At 37.0% G+C, this 17,399-nt stretch overlaps 1 protein-coding gene across 1 annotated transcript in view; it reads right to left on the bottom strand.

The window, feature by feature from the left end:
* The window catches only part of LOC122089561 (prostatic spermine-binding protein-like), a 37,335-nt gene extending 25,241 nt beyond the window's left edge, over positions 1-12,094 (bottom strand). Inside the window, exons 1-2 of the mRNA XM_042659294.1 lie at positions 12,027-12,094; positions 11,232-11,294 (exon numbers count right to left, since the gene is read on the bottom strand). The gene's annotated coding sequence lies outside the window, so the exon portion shown is untranslated. The remainder of the gene's footprint in view (positions 1-11,231; positions 11,295-12,026) is intronic.
* Positions 12,095-17,399: the final 5,305 nt, after the last annotated feature.

The following is a 17,399-nucleotide window of genomic DNA, read 5'->3' as shown; positions in this document are numbered from 1 at the left end:
TAACAAAACAATAAAGAAGCAAGAAGGAAGTCAAAACAGCATTGATTCAGTAAAATTAATCCTTACTTTTACTTGGCAAAAGATCGCTTGACAATTACATTTAAATATCTAAAATCATGATGGTTCTTTTTTCTCCCACCCCCCCCCCTACCCAACAGGCACATCGAGGCTGTCCAAGGCCAGTTTTGCCTAACAAAACAATAAAGAAGCAAGCAGAAAGCCAAAACAGCATTAATTCAGTAAAATTAATCCTAACCTTTACTTGGCAAAGGATCATTTGACAGTTACATCTAAATATCTAAAATCATGACGGTTCTCCCCCCCCCCCATTTAGACATTATGGAAATCTTGTTAGTTCACCACAGTGCCGTATACAATTTACAAGTACGAGATTTAATGCATAGCTACAAGTTTATTGCAACTTTAACAAACTAAGGAACCGTTTGATAACGTTCCCAGAAACGCGTTTCTGCGCTTTTCTGTTCCTAGAAAAGGAGAAATGGGGTAAAAAGTTTCTGCATTTATGGAAACAAGTTGTGCCCAACGGCACCGTTTGATAACGTTTCTGCTGTTTCTGTGTCTAGAAACAGCAGAAACAGTTATTCACGTTTCTAGAAACAAAAACGGATTTTTTGGTGTTTGATAAACCTGTTTTTCGAAACATTTTTTGCAAACATAATGCCACTAAAAAACCCTATAGTATCTTCGAATGCCCAAAAGGGAGAAACGGAACGTTGTCAAACGGTGCCTAATGTTTCTGCTGCAGAAACATAAATTCACGTTTCTGGGAACAGAAACAGATTTTTGGGTGTTTGATAAACCTTGTTTCTTAAAACGTTTTCCGCACATATTGTTGTTTGATAACAGCCGTTTCTGAAAACGTTTCTTGCATAAAAATTGTGTGAAAAACAATATAAAACATCACTCATTTAATTTAAAAGGAAATCATAACCTTTTTGTCCAACATGTTTTTCTAAAACGAAAAATTTTGCACACTTTATCGGACATCCTCATTTGTAACCACTACAAATTAAGCTAAAATCATTATATAGTTATCACATTCACAATATGTCAATTGTCTTAAACAACGGTTAAATTCTAGAAGAATATCTAACTACCCTCTTTGTTTATGTCCAATTTCTTAACTGCATCAAGGATATCTGTAAATATTTTTTTCTTTTGATCTCGCTTTTCAGTATTCTAGTCTTCTCCTCTTCGCCTTGTATTGCTCTTTGTAAGTATCCCTTTACAAAATTAGAGGAGAGAGATGATGAAGATGAATGGGTTTCAATCTTTGAGGTTCCCGCACAATCAGATGAATGCATGCTAGAAAGAGTACTAGAGGAACAGCTATCAGCACAAATCCATCTGAAAAATTTGCAACCTCGATCTTGGGCCTGTTAGTTATTTAAACTGTATAAGAACAATAAATTCCACAATTATACAACTATCCATACTTTTATAAGATAAAGGTATACCCCAGTTGATTTTGGGCAACACCAGAATCTACGGCTATAGTTTGCTTCTGTCTTCTCAACGTGTACCTTACATTGTCCTTCGCCACAATCACATATTCTAAATTCATCTACCCACATGAAAAAATCATTATGTTTTGGACATTTGAAGTACACTCTACCAATATTAGGGTCTTGTTTTGTTATGAACTTATTGCACAATCCTCTACAAAATTCGCATCTAGCCATTATGGTGTCACTGGAAGACATCTATAGAGCACAAATACTGCATGTCATACGTCTCCAGTATCTAGTGTAGAGAAAATCCCAAAAAGAAAACAGAACAAATAATAATACATTAATACACTATACGCATCCACAACCTGATAATTTAAAGAAAGAGACATACTAGTACATCATCAAGTAAGGTATGTATCTCTAAAATACATAGGCAAACATAAAACATAAACATTCTGACCACATATTACCTATGATATAGCCATTTGATTGGCTATAGTTAGGCGTACTAATGGAATCTGTCTGGCTGATCGTCTCTGGGACGTATTAGATGTAGAAGCATGAAACACCTGAGGATCAGGATTCATAGGTTCTATAGCCCATTCATTTCCGCACTCATTGAATAAGTCATCTTCAATTGCCTGTTCCTTAATGTAATTACGGACCCCACAACAAGCCACTATGATTCTTACCTGATCTTCAATATGGTAGGCCGTCATAATCCTTAAGATTTGGAATCGATTTTTCAAGACACCAAATGTTCTTTCAATAACATTCCATAGAGATGAGTGTCTGTGATTGAACAACTCCTTTGTTGTTTTAGGTCCAGGTCTATCCTCTCTAAAATCCTATAAGTGACATTTATCCTCGGAATGGTGTTAAATACCCAATTTGATTCACGTAACCCGAGTCAACAGCATAATACTTGCCTTCAAGACTTCAAGACTTCAAGTATTATGGAAACATGTATGTAATTAGGTATCTCTTCAATATCGTAATTATTTGAAGAGAAATAAAATTTCATATGATCAAATAATTATACCTGGTGGAGGATGAGGAAACCCTAGGGTAGCATTTGTTCTTGCTTGTTTAAATACCCTAGCATCATGTGCACTGTCTTCCTAGCCCGCACACACAAACTTGAAACGCATATCGAATGAACATGCACACATAACATTCTGTGTGATCAAAGCCTTCCGATTTCGATACTGTGTTTGCTCGGATCTAGGGACGATTGCACTGATATGTGTGCCATCAATAACACCAATGCAATCCTATAAGGTCCACACAGGTTAATCTATTGTTGCGTGTATTGTACATCAGATTTTCATTGAAAAAAATGAATAAAGTTGTTCGATCCAAGTTGTAGGTTACCTCGAAATATGGATAGAACTTTGGGTTGTTGGCAATCTCTAGAGGTATCACTTGAAAATTTGGTGGTCTGATTGTTTCATTCGATAGATGAAGCATGGCTTGTAAAACAGTATGGAAGATAGCACTAATCGTCTATCCAGAACGATTGAATCTCCTTTGGACTTGTCTATTACTCAAACCTTGACCTACTGTCATGAGAAATATTACAAGTTGTTCATCTACTCAAATGAAACGACTGTCCTCTAACCATCCTTTATGTACCATTCTATCTCGCAGGTTGAGAAAGACATGTCTTTTGACTCTAAACTCCTCGTAGCATAAGTTTGAATGTCCAACGAGTATCTCTGCTACCATTACAGCTCCTATGTAACTACTATCATGACCAGGTTCTCTCATCTGATAGTTACTTAGCAGGTTTTGAAAATGATATAAAATAATCATATCATCATCATCACTTCATGATCCTGTGAGGTTGTTATCAAACTCATTTGACATTTCTGTAATTAACACCAGATTCAACAGGTCACATAATACTTGTATAGAAAATGCCTTATCAAACTACCCGATAAAAAGTGCCTTATCAAACTGCTGCCCAGACTTGTCATCTCCCTTCACCACGCTTCTCTTCTGAAGTAAAGAACAGCAGTGGACGTGTACTCCTCTGCAACTCCTCCTTAACCTCACTCTTCAAATCTCTACTGCAAGTCTCGTGAATTCGCTACTCCCATGAACCCTCTCCAACTCGATGAGCGGTCTTTTCACTTCCCAACTCGTGATTTTTCTGCAAGTGGTGAAAGGGTAAAGCAACCGTCAGTTTTCTACAAATCTGGAAGATTACTTCTTCGATACCTCTCGTCGACCTTCAAAAACCTTCTTGCGACCTCAAATCTCTCTAGATCAAGCTTCGGTTCCCATATTCCTGTGCTGCTCTCCAATCTTCTGCAAGGTACCCTCTGCAGTTTTCGCCAATCGATCGTGATAGCTGTTCAAATTCGACTTTGGACTTGGAAGATCAGCCTCTTTGCATCTCTGCTGTCGGTTTTTTTCTACAAGAACAGTAAGGGGATTTTAACCCTAAATATGATTTTATCCATCAATTAGTGGAACTCGCACCTCTTCTTTGCTGATAATTGCTTCATTTTAGAACCACAAAGAATGACAATACACGGCCATTGAATCTATTCTTCAGTTTTTTTGATGATGTCTCAGGCCAACAAATAAATGTTGAAAAATTTGCCATTCAATTAAAAGTAAAAATTGCTATTTTCAAACACAACTCAACCTTAAAGCCTTGGGTTTTAAAAGTAATTTTCAGTCCAATTATAAAGATTTCAAATTCTAATCGACAGACCCAAAAGTTGGAACTTTTCCTTTTCGATTGCTAGATTGAAAGCAAGGGGATTTCCCATTCTCATTTTAATAAGGGTTTCAATTGGAAGGTGGAAGAATTTCTTCCTCTGAATTGATACGATTCTGATATGGGTTGGGGTTGTTTCTGAATCTTGTGATTCTAGGGGAACCGATCTTCCATTCGATTATTTTTTCCTTTTTCTTTTTTTTTTTTTTTTTTTTTTTTTCAGTCGAAGGTATAGCAAATCAGTGAGATGGGTTGGGGTTGTTTCATCTTTGAACTTTCTGGATGAGGAAATATGCCATTTCTAATGTTTTTTTATTTATGAGAAGAAATGTTTCAGTCAAAAGTTCTTCTCTGAAGGAAAAGTTTGATTGAGAAAACCTGACTATTAGAGGAACAAGGTCATGGGCAGTAGTAGAGACGGTTTTCTGGAGAGTTAAGATAGATCAGTGTTTTAGAATAGAGGTTTTAATGAGTGATAAATACTCTCCTCTGTCCAGATGCTCATACCCCTTTCAGGAGATTCCCGTTGGAGAAGTGAAAAAAAAAGACTAACACCACAAATAGACCAGACTTTCATATGAATTGTATTAGACCCAAACAGTAGTAAAATAGATGTCAACCTATTATAACTACATGGATAAATCTGAACTTCCGAATGTACCCCACAGCATAATGACCTCTCAACCCATCTCTTCAACAACTGTAACTAGATTATGACTCTCTTGTTCAGGACTAAAAAATGCTCCCATGTGGCAACATTTGACCCTTTCAGCTTGTGCCTGGTAAACTTGAGACTTTCCAGAGGGGAAAAGAAGCTGTATTGTCTGGATGTCTGGATGTTATTTTGGAATGCACATCCAGACAGCAGCTATAGAACTGATTTTTCATATCCTTGACATAATAATGACCTTTCCTGCCCGATTCTTGAATATTTCATTTTGGTTTCTATTCATAATACATAATATATAGTATGATGCTTTTATTTTATTTATTTTTTTATATAAATTAACTCGATAGTCTATTTCTTTTGTAATGGTGCCAAGTAAGTCAGATACTTGGTGAGGATATTCTGAACTTTTATCATGTCCTTTTGTGAACTGTTGTCTTTTGAACATATATCCCGTAAAAAGCAAAAGTTAATAATTTTCCTAAGACAACTTTATTATTATGGATGTTTGGGTTTCATTCCTTTACACTTTGATGTATCCATTGAAGAGTCTGACTATAAATGTATATGGCCCCTCTCATTCAAAAGAGAAGAACAAGGACACCAATTTTGGCAGTGTTGGTATTTAAAATGTGATACTGTTTTAGTAGGAAATTAGTAATGGCTGTCATTACCTTTATATTCAGCTTCAAGCATTGTCTTTTCATATATAAGGATTTAAAACCTCAAGATCCAGTGTGTTGCATTGATGACATGGCAATTTATGCCATGTGGAAGCTTATGTCACAGATCCAATAAATTAGATTTGAACCCTATATTAGGCAAAGATGAGTAGTCAATGTTGTTGCATGTTCCTTGATGCTACTTATTTAATTGTTTCGATGACATGCATTATTGCCATGTAGAGAGTAATGAGGTCTCCGAGAACCCCTACCCCTAAAAGCTCCACCACTATTATGTGGAATGATGCTGAGCTACAAGCATTCATCAACAAAATGGTTAAGAATGTGAGGAATGGTCAGAAAACCAACTCCACGTTTACAAAGGTGGGATGGGAAAATATAACAAAAGGTTTAGAAGCCGAATTCAACCGACCTTTTGGGAAAGAGCAACTCCATAATAAGATGAACAAATTACGGAAGGACTACAACAGTTTCAAGGGTCTGTTGGAAACAATGGGATTTGGCTGGGATTCAAATCAGAGGACTGCTACAGCTGAAGATTTTGTGTGGGAATGTGCTATTAAGGTATGACACACTCTTTGGTTTATAATTTGATGATTATGTACTTCTTAACTCATGAAAAGTGTTGAATACTACCTTCGTTTTGGATTACAGGCAAACCCATCATGGAATAAATATAGAAGGAATGGTCTTCCATGGTGGCCAGAGTTGTTAGATATCTTCTCCGACTCAAGTGCCCATGGAGATAGAGGTCTTTCACAGACTACTGCTGTAACTTCGAGGCCCACCAACCATGGTAATGATCAAGATGATTTTGAGGAGATTGAGGTTGATGAAGAGGTCAACCCAACTGCTCGTCCCAAGAAGAGACTTGATAGAACTCCTACAGATCGTCGGAGGAAGATCCAAACAATGTCCATCACGAACTCTGCTCATGACTTCAGGACATTTGTACAATGGAGGATGGAGAAGGGTGCATCCACTGCCACTTCTAGAACAGTCCGACCTGCTGATCCTTTGATGGATGGACCACATAGCATAATTAGTTGTCAGAAGCTGTTGGACACTATAGAAGATATTCCAGAGGAGTTGTATGTAAAGGCTCAGCAGAAGATACAAAGTGATGATGCTTGGCGACTGTCATTTGTGGAAGTGAGGCCTGATAGGAGGATGTGGATGATAAGGCAATTGAAGTAGTGCTTTTTAACTGACATATTTTAAATGGTTTTCTGGACAATGGGATACTGTTTTTGGTTTTTAGATGACTTTTACAATAGTTGTTATATAGTTTGCTAACTACTATGCTCCTGGTTGTGTGAATGACAAAAAACATTGATGGATGTTTTTAATGTGTTTCAACACATGATGGTAGGGTTATTATCTATACAAGGATTATGTGACCCATTGAATCTGGTGTTAATTACAGGTATGTCAAATGAGTCTGATAACAACCTCACAGGGTCATCAAGTGATGATGATAATTTGATTATTTTATATCATTTTCAAAACCTGTTAAGTAACTATCAGATGAGAAAACCTTGTCATGATAGTAGTTACACAGGATTGTAATGGTAGTAGAGACACTCGTTGGACATTCAAACTTATGCTACCAGGAGTCTAGAGTCGAAAGACGTGTCTTTCTCAACCTGCGAGCATAGTTGTCATGGCATCGCCTAGGCGTCGCCAAGGCGGCGATTTGGCGTCCTGACGGAAAAAAAAGTTCATGGCAGTGCTACGATTTACGTGACTCACAAATGGCGGTCGCCATTGGCTGATAGGCGTCGCCATGGACGCCAGGTCATGCCTGATTCACTAGGCGGTCGATTTTTTGTAAAATGCAGAGTGATTTTGATAGGGCTATGTTGATTTTTGATGATTTGATGTTGCTTAATGTTGGTTTTATATGTTACAGGGTATATATTGTAGGCTTGTAACATGCTAAATAACTTTAGAAAATAGGGAAAATAAAAAATGACACATAGGGGATTCGACCGCCATGGCAACGCCATAACGGGCGATTCATTGCCAAACCGATTAGCCACCCCTCCACCACCTTGGATCAATTTGATGCTGTGATAACTATGCCTGCGAGATAGAATGGTACATAGAGGATGGTTAAAGAACAGTCATTTCATTCGAGTAGATGAACAACTTGCAATATTTCTCATGACAGTAGGTCAAGGTTTGACTAATAGACAAGTCTAGAGGAGATTCAATCGATCCGGATAGACGACTAGTGTTGTCTTCCACACTGTCTTACAAGCCATGCTTCATCTATCGAATGAAACAATCAGGCCACCAAATTTTCAAACGGTACCTCCAGAGATTGCCAACAACCCAAAGTTCTAACCATATTTTAAGGTAATCTACAACTTGGATTGAACAACTTTATTCATTTTTTTCAATGTAAATCCGATGTACAATACACGCAACAATAAACTAACTTGTGTGGACCTTATAGGATTGCATTAGTGCTATTGATGGATTACATATCAATGTAATCATCTTTAAATCCGAGCAAACACGGTATCGAAATCGGAAGACTTTGATCACACAGAATGTTATGTGTACATGTTCATTCGATATACGTTTCACATTTGTGTATGCGGGCTGGGAAGGCAGTGCACATGATGCTAGGGTATTTGAAGAAGCAAGAACAAATGCGACCCTAGGGTTTCCTCAACCACCACCAGGTATAATTATTTGATCTTATGAAATTTTATTTCTCTTCAAATAGTTAGGATATTGAAAAGATACCTAATTACGTACGAGTTTCCATACTTTCAAGTATTATGCTATTGACTCGGGTTACGCAAATCAAATTGGGCATTTAACACCATTCCGAGGAGAAAGGTATCACTTACAGGATTTTAGAGAGGGTAGACCTAGACCTAGAACAGCAAAGGAGTTTTTTAATCACAGACATTCATCTCTGCAGAATGTTATTGAAAGACCATTTGGTGTCTTGAAAAATAGATTCTAAATCTTAAAAAGTATGAAGGCCTACCATATTGAAGATCATGTAAGAATAAGATCAGGAAAGAATCGTAGTGCCTTGTTGTGGGGTCCATAATTACATCAAGGAACAGGCAATTGAAGATGACTTATTCAATGAGTATGGAAGTGAACGGGCTATAGAAGACCCTATGAATCCCGATCCTCAGGTGTTTCATGCTTATACATCTGATACATCCCAGAGACGATCAGCCAGATAGATGTCCTTAGTACGCCTAACTATAGCCAATCAAATGGCTATATCAAAGGGAATGGCTCCGATTCCATTAGGTGGACCGTAATATGTTTTATGTTGATTATGTTTTATGTTTTCCTATATATTTTAGAGATACATACCTTACTTGTTGATGATGTACTAGTATGTCTCTTTCTTTAAATTATCAGGTGGTGGATGTGTATAGTATATTAATGCATTATTATTTGTTCTTTTTACCTTTTGGGATTTTCTGTACACTAGATACTAGAGACGTATGACATGCAGTATTTGTGCTCTACAGATGTCTTCCAATGACACCATAATGGCTAGATGCGAATTTTGTAGAGGATTGTGCAATAAGTTCACAACAAAACAAGGCCCTAATATTGGTAGAGCGTACTTCAAATGTCCAAAACATAATGATTTTTTCATATGGGTAGATGAATTTAGAATATGTGATTGTGGCAAAGGACAATGTAAGGTACGCGTCGTGAAGACAGAAGCAAACTACAGCCATAGATTCTAGTGTTGCCCAAAATCAACTGAGTTATACCTTTATCTCATAAAAGTATGTATAGTTGTATAATTATGAAATTTATTGTCCTTATACAGTTTAAATAACTTACAGGCCCAAGATCGAGGTCGCAAATTTTTCAGATGGATTTATGTTAATAGCAATTCCTCTAGTACTCTTTCTAGCACACATTCATCCGATTGTGCGGGAACCTCAAAGATTGAAACCCATTCATCTTCATCATCTCCCTCCTCTAATTTTGTAAAGGGATACTTACAAAGAGCAATACAAGGCAAAGAGAAGAAGACAAGAATACTGAAAATGTGTGCTAGAAAGATCGAGGTATAATTATGGAATTTATTGTCCTTATATAGTTTAAATAACTTATAGGCCCAAGATCGAGTTTGCAAATTTTTCAGATGGATTTGTGCTGATAGCAGTTCCTCTAGTACTCTTCCTAGCACACATTCATCCGATTGTGCGGGAACCTTAAAGATTGAAACTCATTCATCTTCATTATCTCCCTCTTCTGATTTTGTAAAGGGATCCTTACAAAGAGCAATGCGAAAAGGAGAAGACGAGAATACTGAAAAGCGAGATTGAAGTCTCTGAGGAAAAGAGAAAAATATTTACAAATATCCTTGATGCAGTTAAGAAATTAGACATAAACAAAGAGGGTAGATAGATATTCTTCTAGAATTTAACCATTGTTTTTTAGCTTAATTTGTAGTAGTTACAAATGAAGATGTACGATAAAGTGTGCAAGATTTTCCGTTTTAGAAAAATGTATTGGACAAAAGGGTTATGATTTCCTTTTAAATTAAATGAGTGATGTTTTTATATTGTTTTTCACACAATTTTTATACAAGAAATGTTTCCAGAAACGGCTGTTATCAAATAGAAATGTGTCCAAAAAACGTTTCAAGAAACAAGGTTTATCAAACACCCAAAAATCTGTTTCTGGGGAATTTATTTTTGTTTCTGCTGTTTCTGGACACAGAAACAGCATAAACATTTTCAAACGGTGCCTAAGAACTGATACAAAAGAACTAGTTAGCCAATTCTAAGCTATTGCCTTGACTGCAGGTAGAAGTTATTGATGTTGAATATACATATCAAACTGACTATGAACAATGTAAATATGTTCAAAACATCAATTAATACAAGCTGATAGAAATGACATGTCAATGATTTGCCAGAAGTGGGCACCAACAGAGGAGAAAAGTGAGGTGAATTTCAAACTCAGACAGAAATAAATTCATTAGTTAATGAATAAACTTCTTGCATATATATACAGCAAAAGAAATTAGATATTTCGTGATTAAAGTTCATAGAGGAGCATGGACTGACAAATAGAATGAAATAGCTCAGTTGATATCAATTTCTTGATTTTGAATCACCTCACATCGCAGATTTACATAAATTTCGGACATCTCAGAATGAAGTTTCAATTTTGACTCTTCAATCTTAATTAACATCAACATAGTATCTTGGTATACAAATTCACAAAATTGAGTATGGCTATTATCTTGTGACGCTAACAGGTTATTTGCAGAAGGGATGAATTTCATTAGGCACACAATTACACCAGAGAGCACCCAGTGCTTTAACTGCAATGGAACATCAAGCACATAAAGCTTAAGGTAAAACACTTAAACACCATGGCCTCAAAAGATCAGGTGAAAATGATAACGTATTAAATATATGTATAGGTGAAATATATCATCATCACCATCAATGGCAGGAAGCTAATAATGGCATGCTAAACATTTCATTCAAAGGCGACTCTACCATCGCAAGAAACTTCAAAAACCATGGTTCAAATTTTATTCTAAACAGCTACTGCACATCTAGGTCCATTTAAGCATACTAAAGGACCACAGTCATATAGTTCATCACATACAAATTCAAGTCCAGACTTCTTGTTTCTGGTTAAGATAGTTTATACATTACCTGCTGTATAGCAAGCTCCATATATGCAAGTGTGGGAGGAGGAATGTCTCCCTCTGATGCCATCTGAAAAGAAGCATGAAAAGCAAATATGAAACTTCAACCTATCAAAAAGAAAGAAAAAAAAAATGGGTGGGGGGTGGGATCTAATGTAACCAAGGCTTAGATCAAATAAATCCAATTAATCCTGCATTATTAGAATTACCTTTTCATCTAATCTAATCTACTAGGACACTTGACTGGAAAATTAAGAGTCTGGAACCCATGTACTTCAACTATTAACTGACTGGAACAACAAACCCATCAAAATACTTCTCTTTCATAGTTTCCAATGGCATGAAACTTCATCCCCTCATCACAGGCAAAGGCTTCTCTCATTAACTAACAGCATCTCTGTCTATATCTCTCGAGCCTTCACCAAGCTACCATTACACCCCCACACTGAGAAAAGGACAAAAAGAAGAAGAGAGCCGGAGTCTTGCTTTACCTACTAGCTAGCATTCCCCTCTCAACCAGTGCCAGCCTCCTTACCCCTATTTTTTCATCTTCACAAAACTAATTAGAACTTGGTGTGCAAAACATTCTCTTAAACGCTCAAATTAAAAAATATTCACCATAAAAAACCCTATTAGAACAGCAACTCTTACCAACTATTACGAATCACTTAAACAATCAGACCCTAATTTCACATTCATCAATCAAATACAAGTTCAATTCTAGCATTCTAGAAATCATGCCTGGATTAAAAACACATACACAAAGACAGAGACCGTCTCCGGCAGTTGTCGTTCTCCTCACCTTCGTTTTCTGCTCAACGTGAAGAGAGCAACGGTTTTTGCAGTAGGAAGAACTAAAAAGGTGATTTTGAGCCGTTAGAAGACGTTTTCTTGGTAGGCGCTACGCATCCTGACTGCATTCTTTCTCTAATGGCTCAATGCATCGTGCACGGTGTGTGTTCCTGTACGTACGCGGTCGTGACCGCTGGATGTGAGAGGTGGTGGGCAGCTATGGAGAAAACAAGCCTGGTCACGGGTACGTAGTTTCCCATATGGAAATTTCAAGGGCTAAAATTCACCTCCCCAAAACCCTTCGAGAGTCTCCATGACAGTTGGCCAGATAATGAGGCTCTCGCCGAAGCCTAGTCACTAGCAGGTTGTCATGATCTTAGACCTTTCTAAGCAATCGTGCCGGCACTTAGCACTCTTACTAGCACTAAGTCCATGGGTTTGGTGAACTAGGCCTGTGGGCCTATGTTGGTAGGTCATGACAAGATAACTTTTCTCTGGAATCCGGTGTTCTTCACCCGAACCGATCCTAATGGAACAGTCAGATCTATTTAGAAGAAGTAGGATTGAGCCTGATTGTGCCAATTGCCAACCTCCAACCTAGGGCTAGGATTACCCGCCCTGAGATCAGGCAGGTTTGGGCTTGGTTTGGGCATATGTGACCTCAAGCAAATCCTGGGTTTTCAAAATTCCAGCTCAGCCAATCAGAGGGATTCAGATCCTCTTCAACTCCGTAAGACATTCAATATGCATCTGGCCGTTGGGAGTACCTGGACATGCGCCCCAACATACCAATGCATACTTTAAAAGACTCGTGACTGTCAAATTCGCATTAAGCGCCAAACGTGACTGGAGAGAATTTCATTCCCCAATCATAGTTGCACCCTTAGGTATGTCCCAAACCATATGTTCATATGAAATTCACTACTTTCATGGTAGTTTGAGCATTCCTTGGATTCCTCTGTTTCTTTCCAAACTTCATCTGTCTTCCTCTTCTTTCCTTAAGGAGTTGTCTGGGGAGAGAACTGAGAATTACATTGGAAGCAAGAGCAAATAATTAATGGAAAAGAGAATTTGGATGGTTACTTTTCCCACTATTCCATACTCCACTGACCGTAAACTCTATTGTTATCTGAATGGTCTTGTGACTATAGCAGCACCTTCTTAGGTGCCCAAATAAAGATTAGCCGCGGAAACAGGGATTCCCCTATTAATGGACAGAATTAAGAAAGAAAAGACCATTAGATCTTCCTCGTTCAGGGAAGGGACTAGGCATATATTATATAGATAATAGATATGATACTTGAATTCCACAGCAAAAGGTCATGCATATACCCCCACTAGTCGGTCACTTTTGCCTTATTGAGATGACATCTCATTTGTTACCTTTATGAAACAAATTCAATTACAAGTCATATATATACCTATGTATATCAAGCACTAAGCAAACATACACATAAGATGCTCCATGTTCACGCGACTTGACATGGGCATCAACTGGGGATAAGGTTTTTGTATTTCATAGGGGTGGGGTATCATTTCATTCTTTCTATATCTAGGTGCAAGGACCATGCAACCTAAGAGCATTTTTTTGCCCCAAATTCAATTACAAATCATTTGAAAGAAGCCCTTAGTTTGGGAGGAAATGGTGCACAATATATACTTGGACTATGACTAGATGGTGTGGGTTGGAAACCTTCAATGTTCTTCCCCTTGCACGTTCATTATGCAAGTTTGCAAAATTTTCACCAACCCTCATTGTACTTGAATTGTTATCTTCATGCTGAGCATTCCTTGCATTAGTTTTCCTTACCAAACGTCATACACCTTACCCTCGATAGAGAATTTTGTGAGCCGACATCAATACAAGAAGAACAATAGTACATCTGTTCATCATCTAGGCCACAATGAGAATTAGGTAAAATTTGGGGATGAGAGAGAGGAGGGCTTTGTTTCTAACTTTTGTTAAGTTTAACATTTACTCCACTTAAATAGTGATTATGCACTTGTTCATTGATGATACACCTCTATTTATGTTTATTTGTAGATAAACATAAATTTTAACTAAACCAAAAGTCCACATGCCCTGTGTAGTTGTTGTTCCTTTCACTTCAGAAGTCTAGGGTTTTATGAAAGCAAGAGGGGGGAGCTCAAGGGTAGAAAGAAGGGGAAAAAACGCTCCACTAACCTAGCTATAATTTTATTTGAATGGTCTCTATCACCTTCATATCTTTCTTGAGGTGGATGAACCTAATGTTTACAACTGACACTCCAATATTAATGGACAAACCTAGAAAGTTCAATAAACATTTTCCAAAGTAATGGGGAAGGTGCTGAGAACACATTTAAGTAATATATACCAAAAACAAAAGTTCATCACAATTTCCATTATTAGACTATTTTTTCCATTAAATTGTTGTCTTTTTTAATAATCTATTGTTTCTACATTCCATATAAAATTGGAATTGTTCAAGATTTCCTTAAACACCACTTCTCAAGTAATGAATAACGCAGTTCATTTTATAATGTCAACAAGGATGGAGATCCATGTTGAGAAAATCTGGTTATTGTGCAAGTAGTGGTGGGGTTTTCAGAATTACCTTGGGAGGGTTTATAGGCTTTTACTAAATTTTTATGGAAATGCAATCAATGTAGGAGCTGAAACAAGAGCCACTCTTAATGTGGTAATGATAGCTCATTACTTAGGCTCTTAGTGAATCCCCTCAGCATGGCCGCATTGAGAGTCTTCTTGAAACTCCCTAAACATTTTTTTAATCATGGACTAGATAACATTCAAATTTTATGGATAAGTGGATCCCAATATCAATTTTTATTCCAAAACAATCTTGACAAGGGGTAAATTAAATAGACCTTCGAAAAATCTAAGAGCATGGGAGATGAACAATAATGGTCAGAGTAAGGAGAAACAAAAGAAATAGTATAGGGAATTAAGGTAAAGGAAAAGCAAAGATAACAGGAAAAATGAAAAAGGATGGAAGAGAAAAATAAAAGAAGATTATTCAGGGAAAGTTATTTATAAAAGTGTATCAAATACTGGCGGTGGATTGCTGAGCTAGTCTACCCGAGGATTAGTCGAGGTGCGCGTTAGCTGGCCCAGACACCTTGGTAAACCAAAAAAAAAAAGTATCAAATACGTAGTTCAACCGATGTCTTCCAATTAGACCTTGATGAATATTTTTAGGCATATTCCCTTTCTCTGAAGCTTTGACCTAAGCCACAATGCAATCTAGTAAAGTCATCATAGACTTCTATGATGATAAGATTCTTCAATGATAGCTTGAAAATCACTGGCTATGACAGAGTTTAATTATCAAAGCTTCAACATTGTGGTATTACAAGGAACTATATTTGAACGTTGATCTATCTTTTTAAGGTTACATAAGCAATTTGGTTGAAAATCAATTACTTCTTATTATCATCTATCTTACTTCTTATTATCATCTATCATCACATCGTCTTGTAGACACTGAAATTTTGTCATCTTAGAGGACCCTTCAGACGACAATGAATTGAATATGACATTGTTCTCAAAAATTGTAGATTGAAAATGATTATTTTTCCCTTGAGGTGACTTGGATGCCCAAACCTTATCAGGATTGGCTGAAAATTCTGAGATACATATGTTCCAAGAAATAGTACATCCAAACACAATTTCCAATTATCATAATTGGAGACTAGATTAATTAACTGAATTGGGTGTTAGAATCAGATCCAAATTTTCCCAAATGGGTCGTTACATAGTCATTATAACTTAATAGAGGTATCCACCGTAATGCACCATGTAAGGGTACTAGTGATTAAAAAGTGACTTTAATGTTTCAAGAGATTGCAAGAGGGTCATTTCACTTTGGCATGTAGAAATATTAACCTAAATTATGCAGAAAAGAATTGAAATGGTAAACAAATAATCACACAATATAATATAAAGATTTACGCGGTTCGATAAGATTATTTATGTCTATGATGAGATGAGATTTGATTCACTATCAATTTGAGAATAGGGTTACAACTACTTGTCCCTACACCTATCTTAGATTACAAAGAACAAACTCTATGCAATTCATAAAAATACACTGAAGAAGCATAAGATGCATTGCTGTGAACATGGTAATTATACAGTTAAATACATTGAAAAAGATAAAGAAATTAAGTTTTTGTTACATTTCTGGAATTAATGAATATAATAACCACGCTTAATTATGATTAGAATGACCAACGCCTGGACTGTGGCCTGGATCTGTGGGACGAAAGTCATCAACAAGTCCTTCCACCTTGCTTGTTCCCTCCTTATGCAAATCAGTACAACTTGTATCATCCCTAGTCTTCCTTGCTGTTGAAGTGCTTTCATGGTAGTTTGAGCATTCCTTGGATTCAAGTTTCTTCCCAGACTTCATCTGCCTTCCCTCAATGAAGAGAACCTCATGAGACAATATCATTAATACAAGCAGAAAAACACTGGTACCCATGATCTTTCTCTGGGCCATAAGGAGAAGGTATGGAGGAAGTAGAGAATATTAAGAGAGAGATAGAGAGAGAAGCTAGCTAGATACTCTACACTCTTATCCTACTGTATTTAAATAGTGAAGGAAATGCTTACTTGGACCCCTCTTCTTGTTCTACCATTGGAAGATTAAATAATGGAAAAGATATAGAATTTGGATGGTTACTTTTCAACTTAATTTTTAGCCGCCCCTACCCATTGATAGCATGACATACTAAATGAGTTTGTGCTGAGGAACAATGGGTTTTCTTTTTCATGCCCCATGCAGGAGCTATCTTGTATAGGGTTGTAACTTAACTTACAGTGATGAAACTGTAGGATACTCCATTAACACGGACCAACTGTAGTTTGTACAGTTGTTTGCCACAAATTTCGCTGGCGAAAACGACGTTTATACAGCATCCCTCCTTCTTCTTTTTTCACTCAGACATGGATAACCATTGGATTTCCTCCCTCTATTCCATACTCCACTAACCATAAGCTCTACCTTTATTTGTATGGTCCAGTAGTGACTATAGAACCTTCTTAGGGGCCCAAGTAAGCATTAACCATAGAAACAGGGATTCCTCTGTTGATGGACAAAACTAAGTAAAAAAGACCAGAAGAAGATCTTCTTCTTCCTCATTGTTTGGGGAAGGGTCGACTGAGCAGATATTATATAGATATGATATCACTAATCGGCCGGTTAGCTTTGCCTTGTTAATGTGATTTTTGTGAATATATTGGTTCCATTTGATACGAAGTTACTGAATCACTTCCCAATGGTATGTTCCGGGTTCGTTTAGATAATGAAGATCTGATTCTAGGTTATGTTTCAGGAAAGATCCGACGTAGTTTTATATGGATACTACCGAGAGATAGGGT

This window comes from Macadamia integrifolia, chromosome 9 (assembly GCF_013358625.1).
Source record: "Macadamia integrifolia cultivar HAES 741 chromosome 9, SCU_Mint_v3, whole genome shotgun sequence".
Classification (NCBI taxonomy): Eukaryota; Viridiplantae; Streptophyta; class Magnoliopsida; order Proteales; family Proteaceae; genus Macadamia; species Macadamia integrifolia.
Note: the sequence above shows the minus strand (reverse complement) of the source record. Positions and strands in the feature narration are given on the sequence as shown.